The sequence below is a fragment of the Gopherus flavomarginatus genome, chromosome 14 (assembly GCF_025201925.1).
Source record: "Gopherus flavomarginatus isolate rGopFla2 chromosome 14, rGopFla2.mat.asm, whole genome shotgun sequence".
In the NCBI taxonomy this organism is placed as follows: Eukaryota; Metazoa; Chordata; order Testudines; family Testudinidae; genus Gopherus; species Gopherus flavomarginatus.
In genome coordinates, this window is record NC_066630.1 from 30,210,962 (window position 1) to 30,233,360 (window position 22,399).

The 22,399-nt window shown below is 41.1% G+C and overlaps 1 protein-coding gene across 10 annotated transcripts in view; it reads left to right on the forward strand.

Moving 5' to 3' along the window:
* Positions 1–22,399, forward strand: part of CHD9 (chromodomain helicase DNA binding protein 9) — a 202,578-nt gene that overhangs the window by 38,430 nt on the left and 141,749 nt on the right. Inside the window, exon 1 of one of the 10 annotated variants that reach the window (XM_050922504.1) lies at positions 11,983–12,007. The exons of the other annotated variants lie outside the window; for them this stretch is intronic. The gene's annotated coding sequence lies outside the window, so the exon portion shown is untranslated. Of the gene's footprint in view, positions 1–11,982; positions 12,008–22,399 lie in introns of those variants that run through there. 10 annotated transcript variants of the gene reach the window in all.

Here is a 22,399-nt window from a genome sequence, read left to right on the forward strand (position 1 = left end):
AATTTTATACTTGTAAGCATTTTCATGGAAGTATGCTGCCACCGCTATTGTTAATGGATTGATTACATGTGTTAAAGGAGGGGAATACAGACGTCGGAGCAAAGGAAGGTTTTTATCTAATCAGCAATATTGATACAAATGGATGAAATAGAATGAAGTGGTAGTAGTTTTAACTTCAGATTTTTTCTTTTCTGGCTAAACGTCAGATACTCTAAGTTTACTGTTGTAACTAATATATTCAGTGAATTAAAAATCTCATTGCAATTTTGAGACTGGCTAGGAAACTAAAATTGTATTTGTGCTGGTGAGCACAAGATCTTAACTGTACTTGCTGCTGTCTTGTTACTAAGCAACAGATGACACTGCATTTGTAAAATGAATTTGTCATGCCCTTCTTGAAAAAAGTGAATGAAATTCCAAGCTGCTATCCCAGAACAAGACTCAAGTTCTGTGCTCTGACTGCTGTGTGTGTAGATGACACCTCTGTAACCCCGCTGTATAAAGCCCAATTTCTTAGGTTTTATGCAGATGGAATGGATGTCACTCTCTGATATTATTATATATGAACACAAATTTATACACATACGTGCATATGCATGAAAACATTATTTTATATTATATTACATAATGTTTTCATGCATATGCACGTATGTGTATAAATTTGTGTTCATATATAATAATATCAGAGAGTGACATCCATTCCATCTGCATAAAACCTAAGAAATTGGGCTTTATACAGCGGGGTTACAGAGGTGTCATCTACACACACAGCAGTCCAGAGCACAGAACTTGAGTCTTGTTCTGGGATAGCAGCTACAACCCCTTAGTTTTAGTTCCTTGGAATCTTGGGGCCAGTGGATTCAAGTAAATGTAGCGCCACCATTTGCTCTTATCCGTGGTGCACAGATATTCCTGTGTGGCTATTCCATTCATAGACCCCCTGCATAGTATCAGTCTATGGGTGGAGATGTTCAGAACTCATTTTGTTCTTCTTAACCATAGGTGATATCCACCCTGAAGGGCTCAGACAAGACAATAATATATGACAATGGTGTAATACCTGTGGTAGGCCAGTGAGCTGCTCCTTTGATGAGCACAAATGTTGAAGATATGGCCAAAAGCTAGTGTGATCCTGGGATATAAATATGCAGGGGAATATCAAGTAGGAGTAGGGAGGATATATTACTGCTGTGTTTGACACTGATTGAACTGTTACTTTAATTCTGTGCCCAGTTCTGGTGCCCACAATTCAAGGAAGATGTTGATAAATTACAGAGAGCTCAGAAGAGCTATGAAAATCATTAAAGGATTAGAAACTAACATGCCTTACAGTGATAGACTTAACGAGCACAACCTAGTTAGTGTAAGAAAGAAGGTTAAGGGGTGACTTGATTATAGACTATAAGCACCTATCTATATGGAGAAACAACTCTTTAATAATGGGCTCTTCAGTCTAAGCAGAGGGAGGTATAACATGATCTAATGGCTGGAAGCTGGTCCTAGACAAATTCAGAATGGACATGAGGTGTAAGTTATTAACAGTTGGGGAAATTAATCCTTGGGACAATTTATCATCACTAATAGTTCTCCATCACTGACAATTTTTAAATCAAGATTGGAATTTTTTAAAAGGTTCTCTGAGAATTACTGTATATACTTGTTCATAAGCCGAACATTTTAGATAAAAAAGTGATGCGTCAGGGAGCGGGGGTCAGCTTATAAATGGGTCTACACCAAAATGTGATGATTTTAAACTCTATGGAATCATTGAATTGAATATCTAATACATTGTTGTTTTGTTTACTTGGAGCGTCTCCAGGCATGGAGCCCTTCAGCTCACTGTGGCTGCGGTTCGCTGTTCCCAGCCAGTGGGAGCGTGGGAAGCCACTTCCCACAGCTCCCATTGGCTGGGAATGGCGAACCACGGCCACAGGAGCTGAGGGGCTCCATAACTGCAGATGCTCCAAGTAAACAAGTCATCCTGACCCGCCAGCGGCTTACACTGACGGGCCAGGAGCCAAAGTTTTCCAGCCCCTGAAATATAGGGTTGGCTTATGAAAGTGTCATACAGTTTTTGCTATTTTTACCTATTCATTTGGGGGTGAGGGGGTCAGCTTATAAATGGATGGGCTAATGAACGAGTATATGTGGTATACTGGGAAAGTTCAATGGCCTGTGTGATATAGGAGGCCAGTCTAGATGGCCACAATGGTCCCATCTGGTCTTGGAATTTATACAGTAAGTGCTGTCAAATATTCAAAATACACAAGTGGAGGGGAGGAGTGAGACATTTTCTAATATTAATAATTATATATAGTACACTTTCAGTCCGTATATTCAGCCCATACTCTGTCACAGAAATATCAATAACTTGAAATCATCCTTACAGGGTAGGGGAAACAGGTATCTTTCTATAGTTTTTATGTGGAACGTAGTTACAATAGTGCAAGCCTTCTATTATTCAGTTTATGAAGCTCTGATAATTCTGCAAGCATCTTGAAATTCAGATATCAGAGGGGTAGCCGTGTTAGTCTGGATCTGTAAAAAGTGACAGAGTCCTGTGGCACCTTATAGACTAACAGAAGTATTTGTTGCTTTAAAATTCAGAAACATTTTGAAATCATGAAATGCCTGGAAAAAAAAGAAAAAATTAATAGTACTGCAGACAGTTAGAATCTATGTGGTATACTGTGTATTTCATGTGTCCCTAATTCATCTGCTGTTGTATTTATGTAGTTTTCTTTTCTGCCTACTAGTATTTTATATGGAAAATGTTTGCCATTTTGCAGCATTCATCAGGGAAGTGGCAAAGACAGTTGGAGTTGTAATATTTTTCTGTGAGGATCATTCTTTATAGCATCTGCTTTAGTGTTAGATTTATGCAGTTGGCACTATATTACTATTGCTACTTATCCATCTTTGGATAGAATTAAGGTGTTTGAATCAGTCCTTTATTATTTTTGTTTAATTTTAACTAGCAGTAATCGTTGATTGTAATGATTATCTAAGTCCTTTTGAGATTGTTCTGGTTGTCAAACATGATTAGGTTATTCTGTTTTGATTTTGTAAATTTGTGTATTTTTTCCTCAAAATATTTTCTGGTTTAGGTTTATTTTGAGTATCTTTTTTTCCTGGGGTAATTGCAAGATTAGCTGTATTTAGAATTTATGTATACCAAATACAATAGTGAAACAAACTCAAGAATTAATTAGCAGATGGCAGGCATGGAAGGAGTCTTTTGTCAAGACATGTTTGCAGAGTTGTCACATATGCCAGTGAGCGTTACCAATTGCCCAGAAAGAATAATTTAGAAAATAGTCTTTAAATTGTTGCAGGAGAGAGCCACAAAGGTACAACTGAATGTATAAATATTATTAGATGCAACAGATGTCTGGCTAACAACATTCAGAAAAATATCAAGTAATTTAGTTATCTGAAAAGTGCTAACCTAGTGATAAAATCATGTGCTAATTATGCAAGTTCAGTAGCTGGAAGAAGAGCTGTCTAGCTAGAGAAGAAACAAAGTCAAACATATCTTGGATTTTTATCTAAATGGAGGGACCCACTGAATGTGCTGTCCATGTGACCCATCTGTGTGTCAGTCCACTCAGATGCAAAAAGAACAGAAGTAGAATGAGTAGAAATCTGAATCAGGTGCCCACTAAACTATTTTCTGCAACATTACTTCTGAGACTTCAAGTCTATAAGCAGCTTCCACTTAACTCCTCCTTTCCTCCCCATCGTTCCTCCCTCCCTCTTCCCCCCCCCACTTGCTAGGGAAGTATGTCTTCAATTTTACAAAATGTGGAATTTTCCTTTTAAACATTCAACTCTTCCAACACTCAGGTGGGAAATATTCTCTCCTGAGCAAGTCACTAACTTAGAAGTCTGATACACCTCCACTTCGATATGACATGAACTGATATAACACGAATTCGGATAGAACGAAGTAGAGCAGTGCTTCAGGGGGTAGGGGCTGTGCAGTTCGGTGGATCAAAGCAAGTTCAATATAATGCAGTTTCACCTATAACACGGTAAGATTTTTTGGCTCACAAGGACAGCATTATATCGAGGTAGTTGTATTTCAAGACATGCAAGAAGGCTAGAAACCAGAGCATTGTATTGAAAAAAGGAAGATTCTGAATCTCTTATGGTATTTGATTCTTGCTCTGAAAGTTTCTGTGATATAACTTAAAAATCAGATAATTAAGTACAGAAAAACTACTTGAGGGCACTTGCAGGCTTCTAAAATATACTTGTTACAATTTTTCTTTCCCGCTAAAGTTTATAGTTTTACTCATGATAGCTGAGACACATTGCCTTTCAGGTGGAGGGATATGAAAAATACCAACATTTCAAACTCTAAAATAATTTTTCCATTTTATAAAAATAATCTGTGGCATATTCAGAATTACATGACTCTATGGTGTAATTCATGTGGCGTAGTTTCTGGCAGTTGTATTGGATAACTTGCGTACATCATTGTTTCACTATGTGAGAGTAAGGCGGCTGTTCCAAGCTCATGTCAATAAAATTATACCATATATACACATCTGTACGTAGGGAGATAATTAACTACAAAATTACCCTTGTCGCAAAATCTGTCCTTGTGCACTAGCGCTCTTGTTTTTCTTAAACAAGATAACTTGTGATTTTCTGTGCTTCAGGTCTTGACTCAACTCTTAGTTAAGTGTTTTTACAAGAAATTGAGGCAAAAAGACATTTTTAGGAGATCATTGTACAAGTCTAGGGAACAAAGACGTGACTGGATGTTAAGTGTCTTTCTTCCAAAGCAAATATTTTCTTGATTAAGAGGTCAGCAACTTTCTGTCTGAGATTATATAGGGAATTTAAGGGGACCATAAGCCGCTACAGATCTTCTGCATGCTCCATGTACTCCACTGAGTGACATCTAAAATTTCTGGATAGCAGATCACCAGGCTACAGGGTTATATCCTTATGTTCAGTACAGGTAATTTCAAAGTCTTCCTTAGTAGCACCCTGGATTCAAAGTGCTCACCACCTTTTAATAGCAGAACAAAGTAATTGTGGAAACAGCCTGTTAAAATCCTGCTATGAAAGGAAAGACTTGTACACTGAAAATTCAGAACTCTCATACACAGAACAGTGCCCAAAAAACTTAAAGGTGAAGGTCATCTAGCAAATACGGCCTTCTCTGAAATGTTCTTCAAAACTCAAGAATGTGACTGCTGCTTTCCCCTATATGAGGCACTGTCACTCTCAGCTATCATGCTCAGCCAGCAAACAGGATTTTGCAAGTCTTCTGAAACACAGGGGTCATAGGATCCTTTTGTTCAAGGATGAATCTGGGGCCATTGTTCCTCGAAACCCCAAATTTATGGCATATGTTCCTGTTAGTTTAAAATGTGAGAGTCATGCAGAGGCGAAACAGATGTGTTTCAGGGCAAGAAATTACTTACAATTATATATACAGTCAGTTCAGATGGTTGCCTATGTTTTGTCCCTCTTCCTTCCTCCTCCCCCAGGACACACTATACTTATTACTTAGACAAATAGGCCTTGGCCTATGTTTTAAAAGAGCTCTTCATGGACCCTTAAATTCAACAGTGACGTATTACTATACTTGAGAAGCACTCTGTAGTGCCAAATGTAGCAAGAATGATTTGTTTATACATAGTCCATACTAGTCTGAATTTGTTTATACAAAAACGAGAGAAAACATTCTATTTAGATAAAGCCTAATAATTAAATCATATATGTTAATTTTACATATGGCGAACTGAAGGACAGATTAAGATACTTGATCAGGTGATAGAAAGTTTGTGGCAGGGCTGAGAACAGAACCCATATCTTTGAAATCCTGATCCAGTACCTTAACCATAAGAACCTGCTTTCCTTCTGTATTGAGGTAAAAAACAAGTGGCCTTTCTCCTCTCTCTCTCCCTCCCCCTCTCTTCCCACCCTCCCCCCAAATTTGAGTGTCTAAAGTTAACATTTGAATTATTATTGTTTTCACCTACATGAAAGTCAGCTAGCTTTTATGGTTGTTCATCAACTCTAATTTTCAGATGCTGAAGAAGTTAAGCACTCTTGAAAATCAGGCCACTTTTGTGTAGTCAATCCGGTTGACAATATGGATGTGTGTTTACTTTAGGTACTTAAAGTTTAAAATTTTGTCCAGTGCTGCTTAATTTTATAACAGCTTTTTGTCAGCACAGTCAATTTATTTAAAACTGAAGTGCTTGTGTATACTTTGGTTCACACTGGTAGCCTTGTTACATCTTAAAGCTTTTACTGATTGCCAGGCTATCTGTTAGAATCAGCATGACCACCTAATACAGACCTAACTGTATGAATTTCAAAGAAGGGCAGCCTATGTTCAAGTTTTCAAGTGGAGTTCAATTTGATGGCTTTTATTCCTAGAGGAGCTAGGGGTTAGTCCCCAAAGTGGGTCATGGCCTCATTTTAATGGGGTCACCAGGGCTGGCATTAGACTTGCTGGGGCCTGAGACTTAAGTCTGAGCTCCACCTCCCAGGGCCAAAACTTGAGGGCTTCAACCCTGGGTGGCGGGGCTCAGGTTACAAGCCCTCCACCTGAGGCTGAAGCCCTTGGGCTTTGCCACCCTCCCCCATAGAGTGCTGGGGGCTTGTGCTGGGGCTTTGGCTCCCCTGCCTGAGGCAGCGAGGCTTGGGGACTGGGCTCAGGCTTCATTCCCAGTTCCTGGGGTTGTGTAGTAATTTTTGTTGTCAGAAGGGGATTGAGGTGTACTGAAGTTTGAGAACGCCTGTGACTTAACATTATCCTATTCAGGGATATTCTTTATAGATCATTACCATGATTGAGAATGTTGATGCTAAGTCTCTGAAAAATGAATCCAGGAATGTAATTTAGATGTTTCTTAGAAACAACTGACACATACTTTGCATCCCTGAAAGTTGTTCTTCTTACTTTAAAAAAAAAAAATCAATTTCTATTACAAAAAGTGGCAGCTGTTGACTTGTGACTGTGCATTTGTTTGTGGTATTTTCCCTTCATGTTTTGCAGACTGAAATACCAAAATAAACTCAGTATTCAAGACCTTTTTTCACAAACAACCTACATTGATTTAGTTGGGGATTGATCCTGTTTTGAGCAGGGAGTTGGCCTGGATGACCTCCTGAGGTCCCTTTCAACTCTGATATTCTATGATTGGTAGTGACAAGAGCCTCTACCTGTAGTTGTCGGGGTGGGTGGAAGAAAGGGAATTCTAACCATAGCTAGCATATCGTTATTGAAACAAACCTGAAATGATTTTATACGTAAGCACTCTCTTACTGGAGAAGTAGAACATTATCTTTGAATTAGGGCATTGTTTTTATGCTTGTATGTTCAGAACATCATGCTGTAAAACGGGATACTTGTTCTTATCTACAATTCAAAAAACAACTTTAGGAACTGCTTTAGAATATGGCACCAGTTGTTTCAGGCAATGGAATATATTTAAGTATAATTCAAATATTCAGAAAAAAGATTCTTCATCTTATTGTAAATAATCTCACTAGAAAAAACAGTTATTATGCTTTCCATGACTTACTCCATACTCTCTTTGGCTTAGATTGTCACCAGTCTAAAAGGATTAAGAACATAGTTCTAAAAGAGATTTTGCACATTCTTAGTTGGGTTCCTTTTTCTTCACTAGATTGTGGAAGCTACAGCTACTGTGGGTTACAGTGCTCTGTCAGCTTGCTTTAGAAATTCTATTAAATCACTGAAGTAGGTGTTGAAGAATACCCTTAGTTCTTATGAGCCTTGAAAGCAGCTACCAGCTGCTGCAGTTAAAGAACACCAACTGTCAAAGAGGAGGCAGGTAAACTATGGTAGAGGAATGCATAAATAATCATTATAATTATGTTAAACTGGATGAAGGTAAAGGAGAAAGGGTTAGACTGCCAGGAAGGGAGGACTTCAAAGAGCTGAACCCAAGACAATTGGCTGGAATAGAATCATATAACCTTTTTCAGGTTTTTGTTTCCCAGATAGGCCCATGCTTTAAGACCTGTGCACACTTTCCTACTTGAAAAACACCCAGTATATGCTTGCAATTCAGGATTGTCATATGCAGTAGTGTATGGAAGTACATTGCAGGTGCGTGCCACTCCATTACACAGAGTTTGTGCTGTTCTCAGTATGTGCATGTATGTGAAAATCATTCTTGTGAGAATGTTTTGTGTTTCTAAATATTTAGGCCATCATTTTTTCACCCAAATACTTTTTCCTGACTGAACCATAGATCTGAATGCCTTGAGGTTGGAGGTAAGGAATTCTCAGAGTTCCTTTACCACTTGCTCCTCCTGTTTGTTTGACAGAGCCCGGGTCTGCCGACCTTCATGGCACTCTGAAGATTGTGGAGGGAAAGAAAATTCAATGGCCTCAGTCCAGTGCTTAATAAAGGTATTGGTCCTGAAAATATTTACTTTGGTCTGTCAGTGTTTGACAGGGTGGACTAGGCTCAGAGGCCCTCCTCCTGGAGGCCTCAGGATCCTGCCACATGCATCCCAGGAAAGGAGCAGTGGAGCTAAGTGTTCCAGGTAGCCTAGAGAGGCTGCAGGAAGCAGCCAATCAGGGTCCGGTAAGGCCATATGAAAAGGAACTGCAGTGCCAGTGACAGGCAGTTCCCTGCTGGAGCCACAGGAGTGAAGATCGTGCTCCTGTCTGGACAAAGGGAACTGCAGCAGCACCACAGACACTCCGTGCTGGCAGAGACCAGGGGAGTGAGGAAAGAGCTTCTGGCTGGCTGCTGGGTGAAGCAGGGTGGAGGCTGAGGCCATAGGGAAGTGGCCTAGGGAACTGAAAACAATTTTGTTAAAGGGACATGATGGTGCATGGCTGCTATTCTTAGGATCCCTGGGGTGAGACCTGGAATAGTGGGTGGGCCTGGGTCCCCTCCATAGGCCACTGGGGAATTGGGCTACAGTTGGACAGCAATAAACCACCAGAAAGGGATCTGAACTACTTAGTGGCCCAGCTGGAGAGCTAGGGCTGTCAGGGCCCGGAGAGGATGAAACCATTACCTCCAGGGAGGAAGTCCTGAGGATATGGCCCAATACCACAGTTGGGACTGTTTAAAGACTTTAGACGCACCCGACTAGAAGGGGGCACTTGTGAGAGGTGCGTGCTACCCCATTACGCAATGTTTCTAGTGTTGGTAGGCCATGGGATACCATATCATAGGTTTATCATTCTTATTATATTGTGTATTCTGCATTTCAATTCTGGGATGCTTTTAGAAGAAAGCGTTAGAGTGAAAGATTTATACTCTTGTCATGCCAACAGCTTAGCATACTCAGAGGCAATTTAGCACATTACTTTCTAGTTCTGGTGGGTTATCCAGATAAAGGATGCTAAAATTACATTCTTCTTTGAATGCCAGTCCCTATGAATATTCACTTTGTGGATATTCCTGTGCTCTGTGTCCGGGGACAGCAAATTTTTCAATAGCAGTGTCTGCTGGTTCCAAGGCTTCACCCGGCGCTGTGTCATACTTTCAACCAAGGAGTAGTGTGGACCAATCACCCTTCCAGCTGCTTACTGCTGCTTGCGGTCTGAGTTGATGCCCTTCTGAGTCTGTAGCTTTACAGCTCTACTTATTCTACCTGTACTATATTGCAAATAGTTTATTATTTTAGTAGGTAATATATAGCTAGTTAGTGGGGATCAAGAGGGTTCCCCCACCATTTGGGGCACTTGGTATGCTCAAGGCCCCAGGCTTCAAGCCCTGCCTGGTGGGTCTTTCTGGTAAGTGACCCACACAAGAGCTGCCTGCTCTGCTCAGGAAATTACACAGTCTGTTGAAGTGTGAGATTTGCGATTCCTTTCCCTCATGTACTAGACAGTCATGGGAGGTCAGATTCTATAGGTACCTGATGGAGATCTCCATGAAGCCCTGGTCTGATCTGGAACTCTCCTGCTTTTTTTTGTTAGCTGGAGCCTTTGGGCAGTGCTCTTCCAACACAGGCACCTTTGAGCTTGAGACCCTAAGAACCAAGGACTCCATGAAACGCAAACACGAAGAGATGGTGAAACATCCTTGGGGGAGAGGGACCCGCATAAGAAGAGAAAAAAATCACTTCTTACATCCTGAAAGAAAAGGACTGCCTTGCCGACTCCCTTGGTACTGGGTGAGACTCCATGCCCCGGAGCAGGTGCCTCTATAGCTCATGGGGAACTTGAACTGACAAAGATGATACTGGGAGATTCCAGTGCTCTGAAAATGTCCACAAAGGTGCAAAGGGACAGAAAGACGAATTCACCTTCCCCGCTGGTGGTATAAGCCTGCACCAGCAGACTACCTGAAGACTGCTGTAAGCTCTCCTTCAGCCAGACCTCATTACACCCTTCTCAGGAACCTGATGATCTACACAGCTCCAGAGTCAATGATCCTGTTAGGCCAGGTTCTAGTGACATGTCACTATGTCATCTTTATATCATTCACCAGTACTGACCAGAGTGTGGATGCACCAGGATCATTGGAACGCTATTTGCCAAGGCACACCTTTGGCCACACTATCTCAAGACAAACCATAGTGATGGTTGTGCCTGTATAGTCAGGTAACTCTTATACTCTGTGGGTGAACAGAAGGTCCCCATGGTCTTGAGAAGGAACATTAATGTGGACAGTGCTTCCAGAGTCTCCTGGACACCCTGTGTCCCTGGGTCCATACTGTGGAGCTAGAGACCACCGGTATTCCCCCGCCCTTGGGGCCCACTTCCATACAGTGTGATCCCACTGGCCATGCTGGAGTTCTTGAAATCCATACTCTCGAGCCCCAGACTAAGAAATCTGGATCACCGCTTCAGACAGAAATTGCCTCCGAGAGAGGAGCGTCAGCCTCCTGAGAGCAGAAACAGTCAGTACCGCTGGATCTGCCAACAAAGTCATCTTCAATTCTGGATGAGGTGGTAGCGCTGGTCTCCCCGCTCCTCTCCAGATGACTATAGGCAGTACCAGGAGCATCTGAGGAGGATTGCAGAAACCCTACACATCCCACTGGATGAAGGCCGGGATCCTACACACAGACTTCTGGTCGGTCTCTCTAGTCTAAAGCTCCTTCTGTGGTGGCTCTCCCTAGTGATGAAGCCATTTTAGAGCCTGCTCAGGACATCTGGCACACACTAGTCCCTCAACCTCTAAGAGGGCTGGAAAAAAGTGTTCCAGGGGGTAGAATATCTATTCTCCCCACCTTAACTTGAACACTTGGGTTGTCTGAGCGATCACATTGTGGAGCAGGTCCACTTCTTCAGTCAAAGATGCCAAGAGGCTAGATTGCTTCGTCAGAACTTTTCTTCTTCCAACCTGCTGTTCTGAATTGTGGACTACAAGGCATCCATGTCAAAATATGACTTTACTAATTACAAAAAGCTGTTGGAGTTAGTCAATAAAGTACCTCAAGAATATAGGCCTCAATTCTAGTCTATCCTAGTGAGGGGAAGCTGTTTGAAGGATCATCCCTACAGACATCACTTGATGCAGTGGACACAGCTTCCTGTGCCATGGTGGCAGATCTCTTGTCTGTAGTCACTGGGGTTTCCCAAGGAGCTCCAGGTGATGGTTGAAGATCTCCCCTTTGAGGGTAACAACATTTTCAGTGGGGAAAAACCAATGAGTCACTTCTCTCTTAAGGACTCTCTCTCACCGTCTGTTCCTTGAGAATATATACCCTGACTTCTCACAGAAAATATTCTAAGCCACGCTGGATAGCTACTGGCTAACCCCTCAGCTATTCTATCAGCAGAGGACCTGTGAGCCGCCGAGAAGCATGGTGGGTGCAGCATGGCAGACACACCTCACCACTGCCATGCTCTCTCCAGATGCTGCAGCCTACCGAGAAAACATTGTGATGAGATGCTCAAGAGCTGTCAGTCAGTCCTTGCACAAGAAGTCGCTTCCCACCTCTTTCTGTGGAGAGACACTTCCTGGCCTGTTTCCTTCCAAGGTGGCAGCATTTAACATCAGACCAAATGGGTTTTGGAGGACATTGCATTTGGGTAGGTGTTCGAATATTTCTTCTCCATGCCTATTCATAGACTGCTGTCATGACAGCACCCTCCTACAGGAGGGAGACCTTCTCATGTAATTAGGGGGTGTTGAGCCAGTACCCCCTCGTTACAGGGGGAGGGTTCTTACTCCAAATATTTCCTAATCTCTCAAAAGAGAAGTGGCTGGAGACTTACCCTGAACATTGGGCAGATGAACATCATCTGCTGCTCAGGTTTCAGAATTATTACCACGGCTGCTATAATCTCCTCCCATGAAGGCGACTGGTTTGTGGCTCTTAATTTGAACAATACTTCTTTTCATATTGATGTCCATCTAGCACACAGGAGATTGGTAGGTTTCATGGTGGGCCTAGAGCATTTCTAATACAAGGCACTGCCATTTGGTATTTCGATGGCCTCGAGGGCTTTTGCAAAAGTCATGACTGTGTGGTGGGAGTGCACCTGTGTCATCAGTGCATTTCCATATTTCCCTACCTAGATGCCTGGCTGCTCATGGGATGATCATATCAGGAGGTATAGGTAGCAATCCCCTCCTTACTAGACCAGTGCCGCTCCTTGGGACTTCAAGTAAACAGTTTCCCCTCACTAGGATAGACTCGAATTTACACCTGCAATGTCTATAAAGTTTATTGGAGCCAGTGTAGACATGACTGCAGCCAGAGCCTAATTAGTGAAGATCCCTTGTGATGAGATCTCATATTTGACTTCATTTCAATCCTCAGACGACAGTCTGATCCTGCTTGTTTTTGCTATGTCACATGGCCACATATGACTGTGTGACCCCTTTGCAAGACTCCACCCTTATGATATCTAAGCTTGGCTGAGGAAGGTATATGCTCAGAGCAGAGACTTCCTGAACAAAAGTGTTTCACATTCTCATAGTGTCCTCATGTCACTTATCTGGTGGGAGAACAGGGACAAGGTTTGTGTAAGGGTTCCCTTTATTCCTGTCCCTCTCACAAAGACACTCATTAAAGATTTCTCTCCTGGGCTGGGATGTGCACCTGCAGAGCCACCTGGACTCTGCAAGAGTTCACACTTCACATCAACCTTCTCAAACTTCAGTTAACTCATGAAACATGCCAGAGGTTCTTGTCCTTCATTTGATCCAAGGCAAGTTAGACAACATGACCACTGTTTATTATATAAACAAACAGTAGGAAGCAAGGGATGCCTCATTTTGCAGGGAAGAGATCAAGTTTGTTTACCTGCCATGTCCGCAGGTTTGGCCAATCGTAGCGCCCACTGGCTGCGGTTCGCTGCCGCAGACCAATAGAGGCTGCCGGAAGTGACGCGGGCTGAGGGATGTGCTGGCCGCCCTTCCCGCAGCCCCCATTGGCCAGAAGCCACAATCGGCCGAACCTGCAGATGCGGCAGGTAAACTGCCCAGCCCACCAGGGGCTTTCCCTGAGCAAGTGGCGGACCAGCTTAGAGAACCACTGCTTTAGATGATCTTCAAAGTTGTTTGACTCCATTGCTGAATGAAGGCACAGAAAATAACTTCCCAAAGACTCTTGAAATAGATTTCCAGTTGTATCCTCTTTGGCTTTGAGTTTATGGAAGCCTTTCCTCCTCAGTCTGTCAGCGCTCAAGCTGCCTTGGTGGCTTCCCTGCAAGGAATCCCACTCTCATAGATCTGTAGAGAGGCTGCTTAGGGTTCTATTCACACATCAACTAGGCACTGTGCCTTGATTCAAGCCACGGCTGGGGATGCAGTGGTGTGCAAGCTGTGGTGCAGAGCACGTCCTTGCACCCATCTGCTCAATTAACACTGCTTGGGAATCACCCACAGTGAGCACCCTTGGAGACCAGTAGTCAAAGGAAGGTTACTTACCTTATAGTAATTGAAGTTCTTAGAGATATGTGGTCTGTATGGGTATTCGTGTCCTGCCCTCCTTGCATTATGCTTGGATCCTCTTGGATTTGCAGTAGAGTAGGAACTGGAGAGGCGGTAGGTCTGCACTGCCTGTTATGCCATCTGCCTTCAGTTGAAAGCACAAGGAGGCGAAGGGCAAAGGTGTGGACCAGCAGACACTGCTACTGAAAAGTTTCTGGTCCCCTGAAAACAAGAGTGTATGTGCATCCCCAGTGAATACCCAAAAGGACCACACATCTCAAAGAACTCCAGTTACTAGATTCTCTAAAGAAAGGTTAGTTACCTTTATATCTTAACAATCACAGTAAAATATTTTAGAATTAATTTTCTGGTTGTGGGAGAGATGCAAGATAATCAGAATGTGATTTTAATATCTGAGATGTCATGACATGTTGTGATTTGAAATAAATGATGCATGCTGTTGGTATGCTGGGAAATGCCATCTTTCTAGCAATATCCAACAATACTTTTGTAATTCTAATGGTTCAGAGAGATTAGACTTTACAATTCAGTGGTCCCATGCTCTAGCAATGCTTTCTTGGCTCCAATCCAGGATTAATTGTAGCAAATCCCATATTTCAGACTAGAGTTAAAATTATCCATTTACTTTAGATTTTACCTAAGCTGCTGATTGTAGAAATGTGGTGGTGATAGGACAAATCTGCGTCTCCCCTAATTTGCTCAAAAAATGAATAAGAAAATTGAGTGATAATGAGGGAGAAGAGAGACGATATGTCTGTGTAGCACCTGGGCTGTGCCAGATATCTTGGGCTTGGACTGTGGGGCTGTTTCATTGCTGTGTAGACTTCCACAGGGGTCCCAGAGTTTGGGCCCAGAAATATACACAGCAATGAAACAGTCCTGAGCCCTGCCATCTGTGGATGTCTATACCACACAGACTGTACTTGTTGTGTAGACATACCCAGAGAGTTAAAATGTGTATTTCTGAATTGCTTTTTACAGTAATAAAATCAGAACTGGTTTTAATCTATTTTTCATTCTAATAAGTATACACTTGGAAAACACCCTATTTCATAACATCCATTTCATGAGAGTGGGGTTCTAATGTAGATTTCCGTTCTCTTTCTGGAAATAAGTCAACTAACCAATCATTTCCCTACAAATTCAGTAAAACGTATTTAGTTTTCTACTGTGAAATCTTGTCTACACTAGGGAACTTATATGTTACAGATATGGGTATTGGCAACATGTGCAGCTCACTCATGCTGAAAATGGGTTAACTACAAATGTAGAGAGGCTTAAACTAAACTTAGAATAGTTTCAAAAACCAGAGTTGAACTTTGTTTATAGCATGCTTATAGCAGGCCGAGGCATATATGTCCATGTACTTTTTGCTCAGCCTAAAACCTAATTGGCAATCTACTGCTGTCTCGTTAGCTATTCTGTCATCTTGCTACCTGTTGGTAACAATACGTGTTGACCCATAGGACTCCACAGCCAATATGATGCAAGCACTGACTCTGGTCTTGCTTCTTACGTTATCAGCCTGATGCAATTCAGATTGCCTTGTTAGTGCAGCATGGAGATTAATTTATGCTAAGCCCTTCTCCCTTTGCTTCCAAAGCATGCCTCCCAAACACATTTCTGTTGATCCCTCCCCTAAATCCACTTTGAGTCCTTCACCATACTTCCTTTGATACCTGTTATTGTTCCTGAAGTCCTTGGATGCCTTTTACTTCCATGGGCTTTTCCCACAATCCAGAGTTCTCAAACCTTCATGAGGCTTTACAAGAGATCTTGGTGTAATCCCCTCCTTTATTGACTCTCTTCCCTACTGCTGCCACTTCTAGTTCCAGACCAGTCCCTTTTTGCTGGATTTTAATGATCCTCAATTCTCTCCCTTAGGCCTCTGGCCCGCCTCCCACACACCATGCCCTCTAGTAGGAAAGTGGTGGAGAGGGAGTGGGGGACTCTCTCATGTTCCTTGGGATATATTTGTTAAAAATAAGAAAATTCTAGTGTCCTATGGAAAGGTAGGTTTGATAGAAATATATTTAAAATGCTTAAAATTATTCAGTACCCGTGGAAGTTTCATTACCTCTGCTTATGGATGGCTTTCAGTTCAGGTCCTGGCAGACTGTCTTCATCTTGGAAAAGAGGCACAAGTTTGCATGAAATGAAGTGGAACAAGTTTTTCCTGTTCATTTTAAATGGAAAAAGCAGTGTTCTTTGCAAGCTGCCTTTAAGTGTAGTATATATTTAATATTTGTTTGGAACGTGGGGTAAATAAAAGTTTTGTTTTAAACTCATTTGCCTTTCCTTCCCAGTTTATTATGGAGAAAGGCTATGTTATGTGTTCATGAAGGTAGTAATCTACTCTCTTGTTATCCAAGATTGCTGAAATTCAAATCCATTGTGAATTCTGGCTGTGACCATTGGTGTTAAGGAATACAGTAGAACCTTAGAGTTACAAACTGACCAGTCATCCACAGTTTCATTTGGACCTGGAAGTATGCAGTCAGACAGCAGCAGAAACAGGGGAAAAAAGCAAATACAGTACAATATTGTGTTAAATGTAAACTACTAAAAAATAAAATACAGGAACAATTAAAAAAAAGTTTGACAAGGTAAGGAAACTTTCTGTGCTTGTTTCATTTAAATTAAGATGGTTTAAAAGTAGCTTTTTTCTAATGCATAGTAAAGTTTTCAAAGCTGTATTAAGTCAATGTTCAGTTGTAAACTTTTGAAAGAACAAGCGTAATGTTTTGTTCAGTGTTATGAACATTTCAGGGTTACCAACATTTACCTCCATTCCCAAGGTGTTCCTAACTCTGAGATTCTACTGTATAAAGAAAAGGCTACCACACCTGCCTTTGTTAATTCAAAGGCAGATTAAGTAGCCTCTTTGTTATGTGTGTAGTTAACATATAAAAATAGCTTTTCTGGGACAGTTCTCCAACTAAGAAGGCTTCCAGCTCATGGACACCCAAATGTTTTGTGCATTTTGTTGAATGTAAGGTTATTCTTGATAAGCATTTATTCATTATAAAGGCTTCAACGTAGGTAGCTTTCATGATAGCTATCTTCTGTTGGCGTGGGGGGGGGGGAATCCACCAAACCCTATATTCTTAACATTTATTATTCTCTAACACAAGTTGTACAAACACTTGTGAGAAACAACAATGGATATTAACATTCAGGCATGCTTACTGTCCAGTTTTGGGTGAGACTGCCTCAGCTATATCACACTGTTCTTGGATATTTTGCAATCCTAAATAACTGATTCACTTTAAAGAATGATTCCATCCTCCAAAACTTTTTTTTAAAATACATTATCAGTTCTGTTTGTGTCTGTGTTTTCCAAGTCAGATGGATGTGGCTCTTTTTATAACTGTAGATCATGCAAACTTAGCCTGAGATCTGAATGTCAAGCTAAGTTCTTTGATTCTCGAAGTGTCATCACTTGCCCTAAATTGTTTCCCAATTATGCTGTAATGATTCCTGTGCAATCCAATTGCCTTCAATGGAATTTTATAGGTAGAAGTTGTTAAACAATATTGTTCACAAAGTAGGTCATCAAACAGAATTTAGCTCTCACTCTCAGCTCTGGTGTCCTGCAGCCATACTGTAAGTAAAAAAAGAAACAAAACCTTATTTTTGTCAGTAAAATCGACAACGGTGGCTGAGTGCATTTAAGGTAGTATTTAAGGTACTGCCTATGTCAGTAGTATCACTTCTGCAGGCCTGTCCCAGTTGTTCTTCACGTGCACGGGCACACACACAGTTGTAGAGAGGAGATGCGGCGGCAGAGCGAGGCAAGCTTTTGCTGATTCTGCACTGCATGGAGGTACTTACCCTTGCATGCGTTGCTACAGCAGCAGAATTTGCTCCCCCATCCATAGCAGTTGGAGATAACAGACAGTAGGGGGCTAACACAAAGGGGAGAACAGAGTAGGCAGTGTAGTTTAGTCCCTTCCATGACTGTGGGCCAGGCCTCACTTAAGAGTCCATATGTGTTGACACTAGGAAGCACAGGCTGTTTGGTTGGGATGTGGAGTGAAGTAAAGGGGGTAGCGGTGTTTGTTTGTTCTGTTTAGTTTCTGTGGTGATGGGGGGAGTTGTTTTGTGTTTTGGTGGTTTTTTTCCTTAACGGCCTTAATTAGGGTTACCAGATAGCAACTGTGGGGAAAAAAGGGATGGGGATGGGGGATAATAGACATCTGTATAAGCAAATGTTCCAGAAAATGGAGCTGTCCCTTTAAAAATGGGACCCCTGGTCACCCTAGCCTTAATAAAGAAATCCCCCTTTACGCTGATTACCTATGACCTTTGTGGTAGAAGAGTACAGTAATGAAGGATAAAGGAATAGGAGGATTTTAGTAACCAGAGAAAATGGGGGAACTCTAGTGGAGGGGAGAGAGTAAAGGTCCTGGTGCCTCTCTGATGTTGAAGTGGGGTATTAGGTGACACCTGGTATTGTCTCAGGGAGGGGGTACCACTGCTCTTAGGGGGAAGATATTGGAAAACATTGGCCTAGTTGATAGAGCACTAAACTGGGACTCATGAGAGGTGGGTTATATTTTATATTCCGAGTTTTGCTACTGGCCTGTTTTGAGATGTAGAGCAAATCACTTGACTGCTGTATGCCTCAGTTTCCCTATATGTAAAATAAGAGTAGTGGGGTTTACCTTCTTTGTTAAAATGCTTTGAGGTCTGCAGATGAAAAATATAAGCTAATTTGTATTCATTCACCTCCACTGAATGCAGAGGATCGGCTTTCTCCTCACCCCCCACCCCCTCAATGCTACTCTCCCTTTTCCTACCAAGAAACCCAATAACACAAGTGCACAAAAGAAATCCTGTTCAGGGATGGGTAGCCTTTTTATGCCCAAAATTTAGATATTCAAGTTCTATTATGCGGTGATTCACCAGAATATATCCATAATGTGCCCGGCAGCTGACAGTATACAAATCCTTAGGACTCTTGTGGAGTTTTCCCAATAATCCTGACAATATTTTTAAAATACTAGTAGCTATGGTCAATATTGTTTAAAATAGCATGCTTTCCTCCCTCCCACCCTCCAAAAAAACCCTTGTGTGTTAAATCAGTGATGGCTAAAACACTAAGGGTCGTGAGAAATCATCCAGATTGGCGGAGAACTGACTACATGCCCTGTAAACCTCTCAAACTAGTAATTTCTTACCCATCTACATGGGCCTCAACTCTCTACCCAATCCTGTTGGTGGGACAAAGATGTGTGTCCCAGGTGCGTTGTTACTTGCTTCCCATATGAGTGGAAGCCAGTAATAGGCCTGTTTCCCTTTCTCTTCCCTTCCTTAAGTTCCCGGGAATGTCTTCCAATGGAGGTGCTGAAGTGGTTCTTTTTGAGTGGGTGATTGGATGAGAGTGAATCCGGCTGCATTCTTCTATTCCATGATCATCCTAAAGCTGAGCGCCCAAAACGGAGTGAGAACACTAGCAGGTGGAACAATGAAGAATGGATTAAAGGCCACCTCTGTTAGCCACAGCAGTGGTAGCCAAAAGCATGAATGACGGGAAACTGTCCCAGTAGCGAAGCTGGAGACCTGGGAGAAGGGGGGGAGTTCTTTTCTGCTTAATATGGGGCTGTTTCCAAGTAGTATTGTATCCATTCAATACTTGTTCTTGCAGCCTGTCCTTTTAAAACGATTTAGAATTTAATCAGCTCTTTCAGTGGGACTGTCTTCCTTGCTCTTCCTTCCTTCCTTCCTTCATTGGTACAGCAGAGTGTCCTTCATTCATTTCACTTTGCATTCTATTTGAAATCTGAATTCTTCTTTGTTTTGGGTCATAGTTGTAAGAATTTATAATTGGTTAACATTTAGGGTGTTGCTAGTGTTTCAGGCTTGGAGGCAAACAGAGGCCCTGTGTTCTGTTTGGGCCTTTTTTTTTTTTTTTTTTTTTATCTCTGTGGTTCTGGAAGTAAGTGCTAATACTCGGCTTCCTTTTCACTCAGACACTTAAAGGTAACAGAGCTTGTTCCTTTCCACTTTGGCCTTCTGAATTAATCTTTGTTTTTAGAGAAACAAGGTGGGTGAGGTAAAATCTTTTATGGGACCAACTTCTGTTGGTGAAAGAGACAAGCTGTCGAGCTTACACAGAGCTCTTCCTTGGGCTTTGGAACTTGCACCTGGCTCTTCTTCAGGTCAGAACTGGGAAAGAGCTCTGTGTAATATCAACAGCTTGTCTCTTTCACCAACAGAAGTTGGTCCAAGAAAAGCTGTTACCTCACCCACCTTGTATTTCTTATATCCTGGGAGTAACATGAGTACAACAACTCAGCCTTTACAGGCAGACTTCTTTTGTTTGAGGTTGGTAGGAAATATTACTTTAAAGAAGTCTTAGGGGCCTAACTTAGGCCCTCGTATTGCAAAGACATACATATACTTCACACTAAGCACATAAGTAGTGCAGTTGAGTTAATACAATTAGTTAGGCATCTTTTTTTTTTTTTTTTTGCAGGATTAGGGCCCTAGAATGTTGACATTGGCAGCAGTAGTAGCTGGAACTAATACATTTAGAACTGTGTGCTACCACTGCAGTATTATAAATTAATTTTTGTAATTTGCCCAGAGTCCTTAGACAAACTTTGGAGAATTACAAATACAAATGTTAACCACACACAGAACTCTCATTAGCAACGAATAAAGGTCATGTATAGTCCCAGGTCTGAATGTGTGGGTACAAGACTTTCTGAAATAGAACAGAAGATGGCCAACACATAAGTGTTTCTGGAAGGGCACAATTTAATTACAAAAGAGCTATCATAGTATGTGGGCTGAATTTGCACATAGAAAAGGCAGTCTCCATACTTCTCTGCAATAATTTAATATCAGAACAATATGGTGATATCTTTTATTGCTTCATTTTAAAAAAAAATTAGCTATTGAAATATTACAATAAACTAAATTGCACTCGTCATAAGTGAGCAAAGGACAGTGTGCAATTTATTACCCATGTGTTTTGTGTGTGTGTGTTCACACTAATATACAAAATTTAGTGAATTTCCATGGTTCTCTAAGTCATTGGTGCAAATTAGTGAGTCTCCAATGTGCAGGAAAGATGGAGAGAAATAAAGGGCAGAAAGCAAAGTTGGCATCTACTGAGAATGAGCTGAAGAACAAGGATATTAAAACGTAGTGCTACTAAGTGATGCTGATATTTTAGCCACTTAGTCAAAATAACGTACTGGAGAAATGTTGGCACTTAATACTTTACTGCTCCTTTGTTTATGATGCAGTTAAATTGCTTTTTGTCAAGAAGACTATAAGCAAACTATTGGATAAAAATCAAGCAGCACAGTTTGGTCACTTGTATGTCAGTGCACGATAATATCTTGAGAGCTGAAACAGCAATTTAGGAGATTTCATACTTGAAAATTCAAGTTCTCTCTTTGTATAAGCCCTATTGTAATTTAGAGACAAGGAACTTATGACTATCAAAGGTTGGCTTAGAAATATGGCATTTGTTTGCCTTGCCTATCCAGGCTGATACCATTGCTTGTTTTGTTGTTGTTTTTTGATTATTCATTCAGTGGATTGAATATAAAGATGAACATAGGAAGAGGAATGGAAATAATTTCAACCACTGTAAGCCCAATTGTTATGTATAGGGATGGTGACTTGCATTTTCATGTCTAAATTATATCAGAGAGGATAAAAATTATTTTTTTATTAGAATCAGATTTTTTTTAATTTAAATACATTTTTCTTTTTAGAAATAAGCCAATTTAAAATTAAATTAACCTATATTCCATGTAAATTTACCATAATCTATATGTCAAACCAACTCTGGTTCCAAGTGTTTAGCCAGTAACTTCTACCAGTTCAGTGAGGTAGTGAACCAGCTTTTGACCACAGCAGGTTCTTTTGCAACTGCAGAGAGGGTTTTCCTCATTTCAATTTATTCAGCTAGTTCAGGTCAATGACTAGACCATTCAAAGTTGAGAATCCTATCGGGAATTGAAAAAACAGGAATGCTTATTTTCCTCTTCCAATCAGTGAATAAAAACTGAGATATAAACTTGTCCTAAAATCTTGAAGGACATGGTGACCAGAAACAATCTGCAATTCACTAATTACAGATAATACTTCCTTTGTTTAATAAATCCGTTAGTTTTAAATGCAAAACCTGTTTGATAAACTTACATAAGAAAAAAGTATCCAAAATATTTAAGTAGTTTTATTTAACTAATAAAAATTAAATGCTGTTATTGTGCATTTTAATTGTATTCCGATTTTTAACCAGTTGTAGTTTGACACAAATCACATGTAAAACAGTATCATGTAGTAAATAAGAAATGTCGTTCACTATTTTCTAACATAATTTAAGAAGTAAAAATTAAGAATCTGAATAAATGTATATGTAACACAAGTCTTCTCTCTAGTCAGGCAAGTGCTCACCTCTTGCCTGGGTGCCTAATATTCTTGAAGATAATGGAAATCCTGTGAACGTCCTAACAGTGGTCTTGGTTAGGTGAGAATTTTCTATCCACCCATTCACA